General features: G+C 40.3%; 1 long non-coding RNA gene across 1 annotated transcript; it reads left to right on the plus strand.

Moving 5' to 3' along the window:
* The first annotated feature begins 1,074 nt into the window (after nt 1–1,074).
* LOC148126333 (uncharacterized) lies at nt 1,075–13,463 on the plus strand. The gene is made up of 5 exons (XR_015743109.1): nt 1,075–1,175; nt 4,161–4,279; nt 7,262–7,341; nt 7,892–8,047; nt 11,763–13,463. It is a non-coding gene; the product is annotated as an uncharacterized LOC148126333 (long non-coding RNA).
* The last annotated feature ends 5,741 nt before the right edge of the window (nt 13,464–19,204 follow it).

Genomic DNA, 19,204 nt, shown 5'->3' on the forward strand with positions numbered 1-19,204 from the left:
ACACAGAGATAGCTAAATGGTTTCAAAGTCTGCCACGTGAACCGTGATGGAAATGAATAGCCTTTTGGAGGGGGTTTGGGAAAGAAAAGAATAGGATTTTTATTGAGGGGCTCCTAGCTGTGCGGCACTCTGAGCTCCATCACACCTTTGGCTCAAAGAGAGAAAGCTAACACATGTACAGTAAGGCGGACAAAGATTTGTTTCATGGGCACATTTTTCCTTTTCACTGTCAGTATGAAATAGGTCTGATGATCCCTAATTGCTGGTTCCTCTCCCATGGCGAATTCCATCCCCCAAGGGAAAGGCTTAACCCAAATCGAAGACCCTGCTTTAAACGACGGGGTAGAAGGGGAGACAATTCATAGGGATTCTCTTCCAGGGCTCTTTTTTTTCATTTCCTCGACCATCTTTTCCCTCAGCCTCCATCCTGCCCTTTCTTTTCTTCTCTGCATCGTGCAGAAGTACCCTGCATGGGCTATCTACATCTGCCCTATCTGGAAAAGCCAGTTCTGACTTTAAAGGAATGTCGTTGGCCGGGAATACCCAGAGATGTTCTGCTCTGTGGGTGACCTAGTCAATTTTTAAATATCTTATCGCCTGACCATCTGTCTCTAATCATCTCAGAGAGAGTTACGGGGTGGAGGGAGAGGGGGAGAGGATCTGTGCCTTAAGGGCACTTTACAGCGGCCAATCAACATATTTAAAAGAAATGGCTGCAGCAGCAGCCTGCCTTCAGATCCTGTGACTTCCCAGTTCCGTGCTCTCTATGGCATAACATGGCTGGATAGGCTAAACTTTGTTCAACCCAGATTGAATAACCATTGTTCATGTGACAGGTAGCTCTTTTCCACAAGCCCTGATCTCCTCCCCAACCATGGTGGGAGAGGGTAGCATTGAGGAAGGAACTTAATTTATTCTCTTGGGGTGTCACAACTGCCTTGGCTGCTTCAGTGCTCCAACACTCAGTTCAAAGGGCAGGCTGGTGATTGTCCTCAGTGATGGGCTGATGTAGAGGCAGGGAATCATCATGTGATGGCCAAAGGCCACATTTTTTTTTTAAAAAAAAGAGAGAGATGAATTCTGTAGTGCGTGGAGGCATATTGCTGAGTGGTTGTGCCTTGCTTAAAAGCAAGGACACTATTTTCTCTTTATTTTACCCTCCTGTGTCTTTGGAGGTTTATTTATTTATTTATTTGTCAAGCAATTATAAGATAACAGGTATAAGTATAAACATAGTTATGAATGCATGAAATGGATACATATAAGAAAAATAAAAAGAAATAATAGGACAGGGACGGTAGGCACGTTGGTGTGCTTATGCACGCCCGCTACAGACCTCTTAGGAAAGGGGTGAGGTCAATAGTAGAAAGTCTAAGGTTCAAGTTTTGGGGGTTTGGGGAAGAAACCACAGAGTCAGATAGAGTGTTCCAGACATTGACCACTCTGTTGCTAAAGTCGTATTTCCTGCAATCATGTTTGGTGCAGTTTACCTTGAGTTTGTATCTATTGTGTGCTCTTGTATTGTTATGGTTAAAGCTGAAGTATTCATTGACAGGAAGGACATTGCAATGTATGATTTTATGTACTATACTTAGATCGGACCGAAGGCGGCGTAGTTCTAGGTTTTTTTAGGTCTCGAATTTCAATTCTGGTGGCATAAGGTATTCTGCAACGAGTAGAGGAGTGGAGAATTCTTCTTGTGAAATATTTCTGGACTTTCTCAACTGTATTAATATCAGATATGCAATGTGGGTTCCAGACTGATGAGCTGTATTCAAGTTTTGGTCTAGCAAATGTTTTGTATGCTCTAGTTAGTTAGGGTTAGGGTTAGGTTTAATTTGTTCCATCTGTGCAAGACTATTGTAGGGCTTATAAAGGTAGTCTTTGACTTACATCCACAATTGTTGTTAGGTGAGACATTTGTTAAGTTAGTTTTGCCTCCATCTCTTGCCACAATTGTTAAGTGAATCACTGCAGTTGATAAATTAGTAATCTGGTTGCTAAGTGAATCTGGCTTCCCCATAGATTTTGTTTGTCAAAAGGTTGCAAAAGGTGATCACATGACTTTGGGTCATAAGTATGAACCAGTTGCCAAGCCTCCGAATTTTGATCACATCATCATGGGGATGCTGCCAAGGTTGTAACTGTGGAAAAAACGGTTGTAAGCCACTTTTTTCAGTGCCGTTGTACCTTTGAACCATCACTAAATGAACTGTTGTAAGTCAAGGACAACCTGTGCAATAATTTTTGTGCCGCTTTCATTTCAGTATGGGAGAAGAACAATAGTGCTGGTTTTTGGTAGTTGTGAGAGGAGCGCAAAAGGAGGATTGATGGCTTCCTGTACCTTTGAGGCACAAGTCGCCCATTTTGGGTATTGACCTCCTGTTCAGAGTAGTCTTTCTCTCTACTCTTACTGTTGGGAAAATGGGCTCCTGTGTGCCTGATTTTTTTATAAAAATGAGTAATAAGAAAGGAAAAAACAGAGGGCCATTACATGAGGTATGGAAGGGCCATCTCCAAACAGGCCGCACGATATAGAAAGTTGTCTGCAATTGTGTATTTAGCCCCCTCTCTCAGTGTTTCAAAAATTAAGGATTAATGTTTTAGGTAGCCATTTCCTCCTAAATGGTGATTATGATTTGGTTTCCTTTTCTACCATTTCCATCATATTTGCTTTAATAAGCATGGTTTTTTAATGACTATGTTTTAACAGCTGTTGCCAGTGCTCTAAAATGGTTTTATGAGTTGCAGTTATATAGATATGCTAATATCTTTGCATTCCTTTGGATCCTGTTTTGGCGGCATTAACCCCCTCTAGACGTTCTTCAAGTAAATACTAATTATAATTGATTGGTGTAAGGGCTTGATTGCTAAAACTGCAAAGTCAGCAGTGCAGAAGGGAGTTGGCATTTCTTTTCTAAAGAAGAGGTGTATTTCCACATTTAGCCTCTTTTATATGGCAAATCCAAAGCCAAAACTAACCCTTGCCCCTAATTCTATGTGTTTGGTTGTGAGGAAAGAAAAAAACAAAGAACTCTAGTCCATAGAAAAGTTTTTCTGCTCTATATTCAGTGATTAGAATACCTTTCAGGCATTATTTTCAAAATAATGGCTACTGGGTTCTTAAGCAGGTTCTGAGGTAAAACGGTAATAGGCCTGTTTTTCCTTGATCCTTTAGCCAGGTTATTTTTGCAATTTCAGGATTCTTCAAGCAAAAAAACCCAAACCATCTATTTTCAAGATCAGGCCCAAAAGCAAATGGGCACTGGGCAGGATTTCTCACTACATGATCATCCCAGGACTCCCTTAAAACCAGGGGTGGGATTCTACCAGTTCGCACCTATTCGCTAGAACCGGTTGTTAACATTCTAAGCAGTTCGGAGAACCAGTTGTTAGAAGAAATTACTGGCCTAATCCTGTAAGGAAGACAGGAAGGAAACATTCTGGTGTTGCTTACAGAAACTGCCTCTCTGTTAACCCTTATTACATTCTTCGCAGGACGAGACTTCCTGTCTCAGGAACATCTCTGGAGTTTTTTTTTCCCCCTCCTTTGCTGGTACTTTGCTTGTTTAGAGTGACCATTCAAAGTTACAATGGCACTGAAAAAAAAAGTGACTTATGACCATTTTTCACACTTACAGGTGTGGAGATGCATCCCTCAATGTGAGTGATATTGAGTTGGCCACGCCCAGCCAATAACACGACCACCAAGCCATGCCCACCAACTAAGCCACGGCCACAGAACCGGTTGAATCCCACCCCTGCTTAAAGCCTTTTGGGCCTATTCCCCAAAGTTATAATTCCACTCCCAATTTTTCACACATGCTGGTTTGTATTCTGTGGCTGCCAAATATTTTTAGTCCTCCTTATTGGGGTGTTTAATTGTTTTTGCCTTGAGCTTCTCTTTTTGAAATAGTTTGGGACCTGGCAATGCCTTCTCTTTGTCAATGATTTATTTCTTCAGACAAACAATGAATTCTCAAGCATACGGCTAGAGTGCATTTTTTCACACTTAGAAGCATACTTGGCTTTTGAGTGGAGTGCCAGAAATGGGCAGGCACAGGACCAAATTCAGTTATACGTTATATAACTCACATGTAATTAAAATTGAAATCTGTTAGATTTTGATTTATATTTATTTTGCCTTTATTACTTTACAGGTAACTTAAGGTAACTTACATATTACCCCTTCCTTCTCTTCCTCCTGTTTGTATCACAAAAACTCTGTGAGGTGAATTGGGCTGAGAAAGAAAGTCACCTAGCTGGATTTCATGCAAAGGTAGGACTAAAAATAAGGATTTCCTGGTTTCTACGCCAGCACTTTAACCACTACAGGTATTTCTCGACTTATAATCATTAGTTTAGCAACCATGCAAAGTAATAACGGTGCTGAAAAAATGATTCATAACTAATCCTTGCACTTATGACCATTGTAGCATCCCCATAATCTTGTGATCAGAATTCGTGCGCTTGGCAACCGGCATGTAATTATGATGTCCCGGGATCATTTGATCACCATTTGTGACTTTCCCATCTGGCTTCCAACAATGTGGGAAGCCAGATTCATTGAACAACTGCATGATTCACTTAACAACCAGGGCAAAAATGGTCATAAAATTGGGTGCGATTCACTGAACTGCCTTGCTTAAGTAATAGAAATTCTGGCCCCAATTGTCGTCATTCGAGGGCTACCTATGCAGCAATTAGGTTTAGTTAAATACAATCCAGGTAAATAATTATCATAGATATAATACATTCTCTCTTCTGGTAGCAATTTTTGGAGGAATGCCATAATCTGTAATGTGCACATTCAGATGTATAAATATCAGGGTGCATTATAAGATCATGTTATATCCTTTTGTGGCAAGGCACCAGCAAAGGAGGAGATCAAAAATGTGAAGACGGTGGCTGGAACAAGTCAGTTGAAGCCCGAGTATATTTTCTATATGCATTGCATGTAACACATGCAAAAAAAGAAGTGTGTCTTTGATGAAAACTTTTGCAGCTGCTGTCTAGATTTTTTTTTTTTACACACAGCGGATGCTCCTGTCTCCTGAGATCATGGAGTGATCTCTCTCTCACTTCACCCTCATAATTTATGCCTAGGCAGAATTGCATCCAATTGAACTCAGTGGACTTTATTCCCTGATAAAAGTATTTAAATTGTGGTTTTCAGCCTTCAAGACTGTTACTGTAACTGCAGTAAAGATGACTATTAAAGCTTTGGTGTGGCCACATGTTTTTTGACTTTCAGGGAATTTTATTGGTCAGGTTTTAACCTGGACCCTCCGCAGCCTAGCTCTGCCTCTGGTTAATTGAATGGATGTCATCCCTATCTGTTCCTGGGCTGGATTCCTAAGCTTGCAGACTCAACCTTCTTGTCTCAAAATGTGATCCACAGAAGAGCCCAATTTAATCGACAAGTTGTATACATAAGTATTTCAAGAAAGCACTTGCCAGAGGCCATATAAACAACAAGCTGAGACCAGACCATTTGTTTCCCAGTTAAGCATCCATATGGGTCTGCATGAAAGAATTTCGGCTGGATAGTTTTACTTCCAAGAAAAAGAATTACATGCCTCCCTTTTCATAGGATTAATTAGAAGCCAGTCAAATTCAGAGAACAATTCTAAGAATAAGATGAAACGGTACAGATTCAAAGGGGAGTTTAGATCTTGGAAAATGGAACAGTTTTTAGCAATAGCAATAGCACTCAGACTTATATATCATTTCACAGTACTTTACAGCCCTCTCTAAGCAATTTACAGATTCAGCATATTGCCCCCAACAATCCGGGTCCTTATTTTACTGACCTCCAAAGGATAGAAAGCTGAGTCAGCCTTGAGCCTGGTGAAATTTGATCTGCCAAATTGCAGGCAGCCGGCAGGCAGCAGAAATAGCCTGCAATACTGCATTCTAACCATTGCACCACTGTGGTTCTTAATCTAATAATACTAATATTATAATAATATTATATAAGAACATTATTATGGTTTGTTGCACAGTTGGCCAGATGTTCAGACCTGTGATAGGCAGATGTGGATGTTTGATAGTGTTATAGTAATATTAGACAATATATATACCACCAACAAGTATCAAGGTCCTTGGGAAGGACTCGATAGGTAGATAAAAATGCTAAATCCAGTCTGAACATCTACAAATCCTAATAATAATAATATTAGACCAAACTGGCTAAAGGTTTCTAGGCACCAGCCTCGAAAGCAGTAGACTGTGAGTTCACTTTCTACCTTAGCCATGAAAGCCAGCTGTGTGACCTTGATTCTCTCAGTCTCATCTCACCTCACAGGGTTGTTGTGGGAGATGGAAAAGAGAGAAAGGCCTGTTAGATATGTTCATCGGCTTGAGTTGTTTGTAAAACTAATGAAGGTGGGATACAAATAAATAAAAAAATAACAAAAAAACAAACAAGGCATTAGGTTAAGTTCCTCTTGGAAGAATATTCCACAGATGTGGCTCTATCATCAGGAAGGACCTGCTCTATGTCATCAGTTGTACTGTCGGACAGCAGATACCCAATGAAATTAGAGAGCTTCTGAAGATGATTTTAGGATATGGCCAAGAGTATATAGCAGGCCGCCTCAAACGGCACTCCAAAACCACACATAGTACCAACCCTCCATAGAGGCCTGCAGATCTTCTAAAGCTGCAGCTAAATCATATTCTTATTGTGCTTACTGCACTTCCCGTGTGGTGAACAATCTGTTCGGCTTGTCCATGTGCAGAGTCCTCCTCTCACTGGTTCGTTATTGCTGGCCCACAGGCCTGAAATCTTTCAGGCTAGAGTGTGTGACTTTCCAATAGGCTTTGAACCTTGATGTATCTTTTTATAATTCCTTAGCAACGCCGCCGTGTAGTGTTTGCTTGGAGCTTATCTAAACTGGTTTCCAAGCGGCTGGAATACTTGAAACGGCACATGGGTGTGGTGACAATCTAACGGCATCACTGCCTATGCTGGTTATCAAATATTGTTTTATGATTACATTTCTAACCACATTTCTCTTCAAAGAATGCAAAGTTTGCAGGCAGGCAGAGAAGTAGATTTGTTTAATGAGTGAAGCTGCTCAGAGACCCTCCTCTGAAGTGTACACTGCATTTGTTCCAAGGACCAAGGGCTGTTGTTAAATACATGGACATCAGCCAAAGAGTTAACATATTGTACAAGAGGGCACAAAAGGTCAATGCACAGAATCACAGGACTGAAAAAAGAAGACTGTCCCTTCCACTTTTCTCTCCAAAACAGGCTCTTCTATCCCTCAACATCTGCCAAACAGCACAAGTTGAGCTCTTGGATGCATCCCGAAAATTGCCATCTCCTGGGAGGTATGATTAGACCTGGCTCCTGACCCTGTTTCCTCTGCCCCTGTTTGTAAGAAGTGTGGTTGTGCTTCAAGCTAAGCTTTAGGAAATACAGGCATATTTTAATGTGTGTCTGTAACTTCACCTGTAGAATGGGTCCCCTGATACAGGATTTTGACGGTTTCCTGTCTGACAGGAAGTGCTGACATAGCCCTGATAATGGAGTGGTTCTCCATCTCTGTGGTTGATAAACGCCGTATGGACCAGCTCATCCTTCAGGCTGCTTCACGAGAAAGAGGAGGTTTCCTTGAACCTTTTCACTAAAAGAAGGCATTTCTCAGAACTGCTGGCTCACTCCCTGGTGGAGTCATCTGACCCTTACTGCATGGCTTGCAAAGTGATAATTAAATTGTGCAACCAGCTGAGTAACGTGGATGGGATGCTCTAGCAAAGCCACCAGACAAAGCGGAGTTCCCAGCCTCTTCTTTCCCAACTCAAATGAAAGGCAGTTGCTGAATTAACTAGGCACCTGCTCCTGCCATTCTTCTAAAAGTTGTATTTTTTTTTTTTCCAGTGCGAGCAGATCATAAGCTGAAAATATCCACTGGGATACTGAAGTTACAGAGAAGCCCGACTTGACAGACTCAAGCTCCACCTGCAGAGGGACTTGGGTCATCTCTGGTCGTAATCTCAAAATAGATCCAATTTACTGACAATCATAAAGACAGGAGTGAGTGAAAACTAAAAGGGGGGACCCCGAATATTCCTTGAAGTATAAATATACATCCAAGTAGATTTAGTCTGCATGTATGTAGGGCTCCCATTTCTGGGTTGCACAAATCCAGACAATCATTTAGATTTCCTGCCACCTGAGTAATGTGATGATAACCCCTTCTATAGATGGCACCGTAGTTGGTCTTCTCTTACTGTATATCCAGCATCTTATCTTCTTTTATCCCCAAGAATCTGTGAATCATTGCTGTGGAATAACCCGAAATACCACATTTTATTGTGGGCATGTGCACTATTGTCAATTGGAATGCAAAATGGGGGAAAAAGGTAAAGATGCTATTTTTAGAGAATTGAGTCTGCCAATCTTTTGTCCCCCAAGTTCCTGTGTTGCTTTTCACTCTCCATCTCGTCTGTGAAGAATACTTGACAAAATGTTGCTAGCCAGGACAAAATATACTTGCAGGACTTGTTGCCATCCTCAAGAGCATTTCTGAGTTTCCATCCATTGGGTTAAGAAGCCCCTGGATGGCAAATTTCCCTGCATTTTAATGCAATCAGGATATAACTTTACCATTCATTAACAAACACTCAGGAGTCTGGGGTAACCTCCAAAACATCAAAACATAATAATCCAGCGTCTGGGACTCTTGTTAAGATAAGTGCAGATAAATCAATTGCCCTTTTGTTCTTCGCTGAAAATTTGAACACTGTTTATATGGTTCTTTGTTCTTTTAAGGGCCTTTCCCCATTGCTGAAAAGAACTCCCCACCCATCATGGAGTTGGCAAAAAACTGTCCTGGCATGAAATTGGATGTTAGCCTGCCTCCCGCCTCTACTGGAATTGACTGCCTTCCTTCCAGAACAATGAGTGATAAAAGTGTAACAGATTTTTCACCTCTTCTATTTGCCATTCGTTGCTGCCAGAATAAGAGGAAAAATAGTATTTGTAGTGCAGGCGTAGCTAAAGATGACATAAACTTTTCTCACTCATGGGCTGGGGATAACATGAAGACAACACTACACAGACCCAGGAGCAGAAAATAGTTTTGCTGGGGCCTGTTCACAGGCTGGTTGAGGGAAAGGGCTAAAACTTTCTGGATTTGGAAGCTATTTGCATGATGAAGTTTCACTCTCCCTAATTAAAGACTTGGTTGAAGAGCCAAGTCATCATGGCTCTGGCTCTCTGAATTGAATATACTTGATGTTGTATATTAAAAACAATTCCTCGCAAAAACATGAGATGACAGTTCCATTTAGTACAGCAGATGTGAACTCCCAGTCAGTAACTTAACTTGAAGGTTGCTTACTGTTGTCAGTTTGCTGAAGTTTAACCGTCCTAAATCTACTTGCCTTATCATGTGTACACCTCACTGAACCTGTTTTCAGCCACAGAGCCATGTTTCCAAATGTATAAGGATAGTCCCCTCCAATTGGGATATATTTGTTTGGTGTAGAGGTTAACTGCATGAGTCAAAAAGAGGGCTGTGAAAATATTTACAGACCCCTCACTTCCCGGACATAAACTGTTTCAACTCCTTCCCTCAAAACAATGCTATAGAGCACTGCACACCAGAACAACTAGACACAAGGACAGTTTTTTCGCTCTGCTAAACAAATAATTCCCTCAACCCTGTTCAACTATTACAAAGTCTGCACTACTATTACTGTTAAATCTTGTCATCACTCCTTATCACTCATCCCCTCCCACTTGTGACTGTATGACTGTAACTTTGTTGCTTGTATATGATTTATATTGACTGTTTCCTAGTATGACTGATTGCTTATTGTACCCTATGACTATCATTAAGTGTCGTACCTTATGATTCTTGACTCCTGACCAATGTATCTTTTCTTTTATGTATACTGAGAGTATTCACACCAAGACAAATTCCTTGTGTGTCCAAACACACTTGGCCAATAAAGTATTCTATTCTATTCTATCAAGGTATTGGCCTAGAAACCAGGAGGCTGTGAAATCTAGTCCTGTCTTAGGCGTGAAAGCTGACAGTCTCCATGGATGGTTCTAGTTTAAGAATCATTCTAATCTGCATTGAAATTAAAAATAAAATGAAGCACCCCAGAGTTCCTTCCTCAGCTTGCTGCTATTTAAAATCTTTACAAATTATCTAGGGCAGGAGTCCCCAACCACCGGTCCCTGGACTGGTACCAGTCCGTGGATCATTTTTTACTGGGCCGCAAAGCTTGGGCGCCGCCATATTGTTTCAACAGCGCTTCCGGGTTTTCGGTTGCTTCCGGGTTTTGGGTTGGAAAGTGCTTCCAAGTTTTCAGTTGGAAAGCGGCGTTTGGGTGCTTGCGCCTTAGTTTTGTCGAGGGGGGGTGGCTTCGAACGAAGAGCCGTCCCGATGGCGGTGGAGTCTCGTGTTACTCAGATACCGGTCCATGGAAGAATAAATAATTGTGAAACCGGTCCCTGGTTCAAAAAAGGTTGGGGGCCACTGATCTAGGGGATGGACTGGAAGTGTATTTAAGCAAGTAAACAGCAGATAGTAGGACAACTGTCCTAGTACTATAAAGAGAACATCACAATTCAAAAGGATCTTGACATTCTTGTTCACAGGACCACATTTTACGGGATGAAGCTTAACTGTGACAGTTACGTTCCTGCATCAGAAAAATCACATGCTTAAGTGTATGACTGGGACATTCTGGCTCAGGAAAGTGTATGGTCTAGAAATGCTACTGGATCCCCAGCAGGACATGAGCAAGTAGGGTGATACAACAGCTCATGCAATCTGGGCTGCGTTGGTAGAATCGTTGCATTCTGGTAATTATTTGACTGTATTTATTCAGAGAAGAGCTACTAGATGATCTGGAACCAAATATATGAAGGACATGGGAACTGAAAACAATTTGGCTTGCAAAGGAGAAGATTAATGGGAAAGGTGAATGTGGAATAAAAAAAGATGACCTGTAACGTTGGTTTGTTGAAACCAGAAGGACAACGACCAATACTTGAAATGAAAAGAAAAAGAGATACGGGTTGGACATTACAAGAAATGTTATGAGCATAACAGCTGTTAAACAGTGGATCTGCCTGCCTACATGGACTGTCCTTGACTTGAAGCTTTCAAATATGGCTGAATGGCCAGCTACAAGGGATTGTTCCTGCACTGAGCAAGGGGTTACTCAACATTATCTAATTCTAACGCATACATTATATAATATAATGATATGAATATGGACCTGATCATTTAAATAAGTCAAGCAGCATCTCCCCTTAAATAGACTTACCTGTGTATGTTAAGATCAGAAGATGAGGTGTTTAGATACTTTGGATAAGAACTGCATCTTAAGAAGGTCAAGACTATCATCTTTTCTGCAGTAATCTTAATTCCTAAATCTCTTCCCAAGGATATTTGCTAGGCAGTAACATTATGACGTTTTCTTTTACATTCAACATTTACAGATTGGATTATACTGTTGATATTGTTGCTTGATGGTGTTAAAGGTATCATCACAGAATGTAAGCTCTTCCTTAAAAAGCTGCCTTTTGCAATTGACTGATGGTGATTTTGTCAATGCTGATGGGGTTCAAGTGGTCCCTCCAGCTGTTTTGGAATTGCCCCCACGGTACCTATCACTATCAATACGATCTTTGCTTTCCTTTGCTATAGTCATTCTACTTCTATTTGCAGGTGATTGCATTTTGTGATTTTTCTCTAATTCTTTCTCTTCTATTTTGCTGTTTCCAGGTACTGTCATGTCTACTACGAGACTTATGGACAATTGTTAAGTCTGGAGTACTGTGTGGCAAACCCTTGCCTGTTTAAATTCTAAAATCTCAGAGCACTTTAGCGTCTTCATTTTCTATGACTTTGTCCATTTTCTGGCCTGAACAGATATTTCAATGCACCACTGTTGCTATTTTATCATGCTATTTATAGCCCATCTGTGTGATTTGTTTGCAGCTAACTAGAAGGTCCACTATTTCTTTGGTTTCTTTCCAGAAGCGGCATTTGCTGTCTGTTGCTGTTTTCTCAATTCTGATTTTGTATGCATTTGTTCTTAAGGCTTGATCTTATGCAGCCAGAATTAGGCCCTGTGTCTTTCTTCAACTTTCCTGCACTTAGCCATTGCCAGCTGTTTTTGTTATCTGCTTGATTGGTTGGTGGGGTTTTGGGGGGTGGGGTGGGGTGTAGTGTACATGCCATATAATACTTTAGCTTGCCATGTCTCTTTTCTGTTCTTCATTTGGCCTTTCTTGTAGACCACTATGGTCTCTCCAATACTCAGTAAGCCATCATTGTATACTGCTAACTTCAATGCATCTTCTTTACTATCCTTCAGATATTCTTCCAATGCTTTGTTTTCTTCTTCAGCTGTATTAATATTATTTATTATTATTTTACATTTTCTATTAAGATGAAGACTTGCTTTACTTACTATTCTTATGAATTGCATTAATTTTATTGTGAACTTTACTGTTTGTATATAATACTGAAATCCATTTTTTTTTTTCAGAGAAGGACCCTGTATATTTTGAAAGTGAAGTGAAATATCTGTCTAGTGTGTATAATTTAGATCAGTCTCAGAATTTTTCTTGGCAGATACTTTAAGAGAGAACCAGTTCTGCCTCTGACATTTATAACAAGATTCTGACTAAAAGTATCAAGCAGTTACTTTCAAGAATGAAACTCAGAAAAATCAACAGGCTTTATGAATTCAGAGGAAGAAACTTCCACCAGCTCTTGGATGTTTAATTGTGGCATACAATCAAGTTATTGTTTTGCTTCCTTCTCATCTTAAGGGCCTTGCTCCATAAAGCAAACATGAATTGCTATGTTCCTTATTTCCTTCCTGTGACAGACTTAAAAGCCATCACATGTCTTCATTTGCAACAATGTACTTTTGAATAGTAACTTTATGATACATCAAATTGTTTATTAACTTAAATTACTGGTCCAAGATGGAGTTGTTTCTAACTATGGTAGATAAAGAACAACAATCTGTCTCTGAAAGAATACCTCTTTCTGATCTTTTGGTAGAAGTTTAATAAGCAGATTTCAACTTCACAAGCTGATTTAAAAGTTAGTCAGCTTCACAGATTGGCTGCTATTTAAAGTGGGGAAATCATTTTTGCAACCAGGACAAGCACGTTCTCTTCTTAAAATAAATCATATACATTGTTCCAGGTTGCATCGATTAATTCTCCGTATATTTTTCACCCTTGTATGTGTCTGCTTGTGCTTGGGTGGATAGTAAGAGCAGCTTCTCGTCCAGAAACAGAGGCCTTGTGAGACTAAAAACCATCAGAGGAAAGTTGCAAGCCTTAAAACTACCTGTCCAGTTTTTCAGTCAATTCTGTTTCTATCCCTTTAACAGATCTTTGATGTGCAGAGCTGCCATTAAATGGATGGCAGACAGATGGTTGGCTTGGCGGCAGCAGCTCATACAGTTTCATACTCACAGATGGGAGTAAGCTATGTTGAAGGCTGTTCCTGAGGTCAGATTTGTGAGCATCAGCTGCATTGCTCATAAATTCAGCCTCATTGTGAATGACGTGATAGGCAAGGACTCTTAAGTTTCCTGGACTCAACAGATGTAGGCAGCTTTTTAATAGAAAAATAGAATGGAAGAAAGAATGTTGTACCATGACGGCTCAAATTCTGCACTTAAATGCATTTGGAAAATTAATTGTAGGCCATATAATTTACATCCTATTTTTATTTTCCATTGCTCGAGCATACATAAGAGTGTGCGGAGAGTAACAGGACTCCAGGACCAACGGGTTTAGAGGAAAGGCTGACAGAATAGATGCAAGTCTTGAAAGTAATAGACAGATGGAGGGAGAGAGAAAGGCTGGGTTTATGCATGGCAAAACTATGATTTAGTCACACTTGTGGAATAAACCACAGTTAGCTGCTTTCAGAAATCACTCTACACTGTAAAATACGATTTACAGATCATGTTCCTCTATTTTAACTATTTGACCCGATTTACTTATTTGTCTCTGCACTTTTTGGAAAGTAGGATTTGGATAGGGCCCCAATTTCTCCGCCCCATTAAAAATGTTCAGAGCCAGAATGTCTTTTTTGAAATGTGACCCGAGACAAATCGCACAAAGTCTATCGAAGATCTCCGGTTAGGGAAAATTCTGCACTTCAGCACTAAACCGTAAACTGGGTTCATACCTTTTGCTTAGCTGCAAGTAATCAAAACCTACTGCGGTGCCCTGCAATCTATGATCCCAGTCAGTGATTAACTGAAGCTCACCCAGCACATCCATGGGTGACTGAGGATGGCCCCAGTTCTCTTCTGTACTTTGTAGGCTCTCAAATCTATATGTCTCTGGCTTAGATGCTAGCTGAATACAACCCAAAATTTGCACCTATATACTACTAAAACTCTTATTGTGATGACTTTTAACAGGGAAAAACAGTGCATCATAGGGTGACAATTTTTGAACCAAAGTACCTCAAATGAGCTAACTTACAGAATGTGCCCAAAATCGGAGACCCTTGAGTACCAAGGGAATAAAATTTGGAAAAGTTGTGGCTGCTTCAATACTACTGACTGCTTCTGTGCTGCTGGGTTGCTAGTGTTGTCACATGATCTTTATTTTCAATGTTCCGTGACAGTTTCCTAGCCAATCTCACAATCCCTCGTTCCCACCCGCCACTTACCAGGGCAGGGAAGGCAAGCAGATTTCTGATGCTTCTTGCCAGATTCCAACAAGGAAATTCAATGGGGAAGGAAGACAAGTTTCTCTTCTCCTTCTCCTGCTTCCTCCTCCCCCCCCACCCCCAGGCATTCTGTTTCTCTATTTAGGTAAGGAAATATCTCTGAAACCATGATCCAGCAGAGCATGGATTGTCTAATAGCACCAAGTCTGTTGCGGTAAGGCTGCAATCCTTGCATAAAACCCCATTTTACACCGTGAAGTTTATTCTTCAACATGGGAAGGATTGCAATACAAGACATATTTTCAGATCCAACGTTTAGCACCAAGTTAAGATGCAACTAGGATTTCCTTTTTATTTCAGATTAAGGTGCAATAGATTGAAACTGGGCAGCATGTGAGGGGAATGCTTCTTCCATCAGTCCTCACATTTTCTTTGGTTGTGACAGATTTGCTGTGTGTGTCTTGCTCAGAGCCTTAGGGATCAAAGCTGCTGGATCTGATTATGCTTATCCATCCCAGCTATGCAACTGCTGTTGAAAGAATTGGGAATTGTGTGTTTTGATGTATTGACTAGGACTGACAGATATCAGATAAAAACAAGCTCCCTTTGGGCGTGGAGCTCACAATCTTTTGAGGAATAAAGGTTTCCTGAGCTGTCCCTTTTCCACTCGTTTTGGATACAGGCTTCACAGCCCGGACATATCTCCTTGCTTAAGAAGTTAAATAAGTTGATCTTTTTCAAAGGGAACTAAAAGAGCCTTGAAAAATACTGTGCTTTGCTGATGATGATTAAGGGGGACCCAGACAGGGGAAGCTATTTGAACTTTGGTTCTGGTGTGGACCTGTCATTAGTCTCTGTCTGAAACGTTATTGCCTCTGTCTACCAAGGAAAAATCCAGATAGTTGCAAACACAAACAGCTGAGCCCCATGGAACTGCTTGGCTGCATTGTTTTACTGCATATAGAGTGATTTGCTTATCTTCTATTGGGTTCCACTCAAAATCTAGGTTAAGATTTCATCTGGTGCTGTATATAGCCATACAACTCCCAAACCTACAAAAACTAAGAAATGATGGAACTGAAATATAGCGCATCCAGAGGACACTATGTGAGGAAAGGTTATGCTGGTATAAGGGGACATGCCTGAAAGTCAAAATGCATGAACCTTACTTAGCCTGGGATCTTTCCATCTTAATTCCTGTATCAAAATACAACAGCTTAAACCACTAACACATTTTATGAAAACCAATATTACTGTATGCGAAGAAAGTCCGGATGTGTCACCGTACTGGGAGGCACAAATTTGCTTGCTCCCACTGTTAGAATTCCTTGAAAACTCCTACCATATTTCCTTATATTCAGAAAACATTCCCCTTGAATTCTTCACTGGTGCTCAGCGTCCTGAATGGCTTGTTCCTAAAAATGTTCTATGTAAATGACACAACCAATTTGCAAGCATTTTCTTCTGAGACTTAATTGTTCTTAAAAGGTTTTTCTTAATACCAAAGTCAGGATTACAGCAAAGAGGACACTGGAGTTTAAAGCAACTAAGAAATTTAAGCCTAAGACTTCCCTTTATTTTAACTGAATTAGAGATAAAACAGGAAGAGACTCTTTCATCTCTTTCGCTGCCTATAATTCTACTGCTCTACATATTTGTCTCACTCTTTTCTTTGGAACTAAATAAATACACCTTTATTTTATTAAGCTTCACTCTAAGATTACAATCATACATCTTTTTCTTGAGAATGAATCCACTGAACAGAAGGCAAAACACTGCATTTTAAACTTGCTCTGATTTAAAATTACAAATAAATAGGATTACTATAATAGGATTGTATGATACCCTCCTCTGTTGTACGTTAAAAATTGCAGTGTGGCCACTCCAGGGCCACACTGAGGGTCCTCAGAGAGTTTCTGTGGTTTGGCCTTCAGGTTGTTCCTGCTCTCTACACCCTTATCCTATAAAAATACTACCGATTCATGTGAATTTTCCATAGTATGTCACTGCTGTCCAATCCCATAATTTTAAATGGGTACACAAAGAATGTTTGTGGCACAGATTTCCCTTTTGTTAGAAGGCAGCATATCTGGGAATGCTACCAGCATTTTTCCTCCCCCTCTCTTCCGAAACACAGGCCCCAGTTATTGGGGATTAGATGGAACAGATGCATGTAAGATGCTTAAAGCTTTGGTTCAGACACAAGGCTGATCCAGGCAGCTCAAGGAACAAAGATAATTAGATGGCTAGAGAGCAAAATGTGGAATTTGCCTGTTCTTATACAGTAAGATTTTGGTTCTGGGCTATTCTTTCTTTTGTAAATTGACCTATACCTTGAGTTCAGCCTCTGGATATTGGGATTAGTTGATATTATCTTCCAAATACTAAGCAGGTCCAACCCTAACTAGCCTCTTAGTTCAGCCAAGTTCTGTAGTTTTTTTCTGTACTTTTTACTGATAGTTCTCAACTTATGACTATTTGTTTGGTGACCATTTGCAGTTACAATAGCACGGAAAAAAGTGAATGGTGATCATTTTTCACACTTATGACCGTTGTAGCATCCCCGTGGTTGTGTGAACAAAATTTGGATGTTTGGAAACTGGCATGTATTTATGATACACAAAGAGATGCCAGTTTCCAAACATCCAAATTTTGATCACATTACCAGGGACATGTGATCACCTTTTGCAACCTTCTGAAAAGCAAAGGTAATGGGGAAGCCAGATTCACTGAACAACTATTACTAACTTAACAGCTGCAGAAATTCACTTAGCAACTGTAGCAAGAAAGCTCATAAAATGGGGGAAACGTATTTAACAATTGTTCTTCCATAGCAACAGAAATTTGGGGCTCAATTGTGATTTTAAGTCGAAGACTACCTGCATAGTATTGCCTTGTATACAGTATATGAGGTCAATTATAAGTCAGGACTTTTTAGCTAAAACAATTCAGGTCACTTAACCGCGTCTATTCAAAGAGCAATTCCTTTTTTATTTGCTATAGATATCCTTCTAACGTGTTCTGGAGATGCAGAAGCTGTCAGATACTGTATGAAACAGTCATACTATTGGAACAATGTTTTAAAAACCTAATGTGATTTTCCTTATACAAAAAAGAATCCAGAGTACCCAGACCTTGAGTAAAAGAGAGTGATATCATTATTCACATTTATCAATGGAGCCAATGCATAGCTGACTTCATCTGGCGCAGAGAAGGGATCCCGTGCTCTTTTGTGTGAAAACCCAATTCTCTACGTCAGCCTTCCTCAATCTATTACTCTCCTCAGCTACGGACAACTCCCTTAATTCCTAAGCAGCAGTTGAAAGGCTTATTCATTTAACAATTTTTATATTGCCACCCATGTTACAAAGGGTGTCATTGGTACGATAAACCAATAGTTGAAATGTGATGCTGATCAAAGGGTGATGGGAATTGCCACTCAACACATCGGAAAAGTTTGAGCGTGAAAAAGGGTGCAGCACGTGCCTATTAGTTATAAGCGTCACTAAACTCAATGATCTTTTAGAAGGAAAGCACAGCTTTTGTTTCAATTCGGTGAAGCTTCTGGCGCCCATGTTTGAGTCCTTGAAGAGAACTGGAAAGATTAAGAGAAACACATCTACTGTGTGATGTGAATTTTTTAAATTTTATCACACCTTTATTATTTGTATAAATGACTCGAGGCAGCAAACAATACATAACAGTCCTTCTGCCTCCTATTTTTTCCACAAACCCTGCAATGTGAGCTGGGCTGGAAGAGCGAGTGGTCCAGTCATCCAACCAGGCTAGAAACTAGGCAGCTGTGAGTTCTAGTCATGCCTAAAATGAGATCAAAACTCACTCTCCTAGTTTCTAGCCTGGTGTCTAACCAATAGACCATACTAGCTTTAGTAGACATTGAATAACTAGTTCTATGAATAACTTCGCATCTGAAGCAGGCTCTCTTTCCCGAGAGGTAAAAGCAAAAATAAAGGAGAAAATTCTATTTATTTTGCCCGTCCTGCAGAACTTGAGGCAGAGAACTGCCTACATGGAGAGGTATAGCAAGCCAAGAGAGCTGTCTTTATGGACTATGTCTTTCAAAAGGACTTTTTTTGATCCCTACTTCACTCCAAGTCACAGATTATAGAAAGAAAAATCTTTTTATTTTTTTCACTGAGACCAAACACGACACTTGGCTCAATAACTGTTTGACCAGTTTAAGATGTTTTTCCTTCTCCTGTAACATGACTTCCAAACAAATGTCATTTTGAGAATAATGCGGGTAGAAGCACCAGCCAACAAAACTGGTGAGGCATACTAGGGAGGGCAGCAGTGGTTTCTTCTAACATCATTATTGTGCAACATATAGACTTACATTGCAATTGTTGGCATGTACGCTGCCTGTTGCTTCCTTCTTAGCTAAGGGCAGCTAAAAAGGAAAAAACATACACTTACATTCTGCATCCAATAATTAGTTTACAAGATTGCATGCTGCCTCAAGGAAGCCTTTTCTAATAAATGTTATGTAC

The sequence above is a fragment of the Pseudonaja textilis genome, chromosome 3 (assembly GCF_049901715.1).
Source record: "Pseudonaja textilis isolate UNSWEBS1 chromosome 3, rPseTex1.2, whole genome shotgun sequence".
Classification (NCBI taxonomy): domain Eukaryota; kingdom Metazoa; phylum Chordata; class Lepidosauria; order Squamata; family Elapidae; genus Pseudonaja; species Pseudonaja textilis.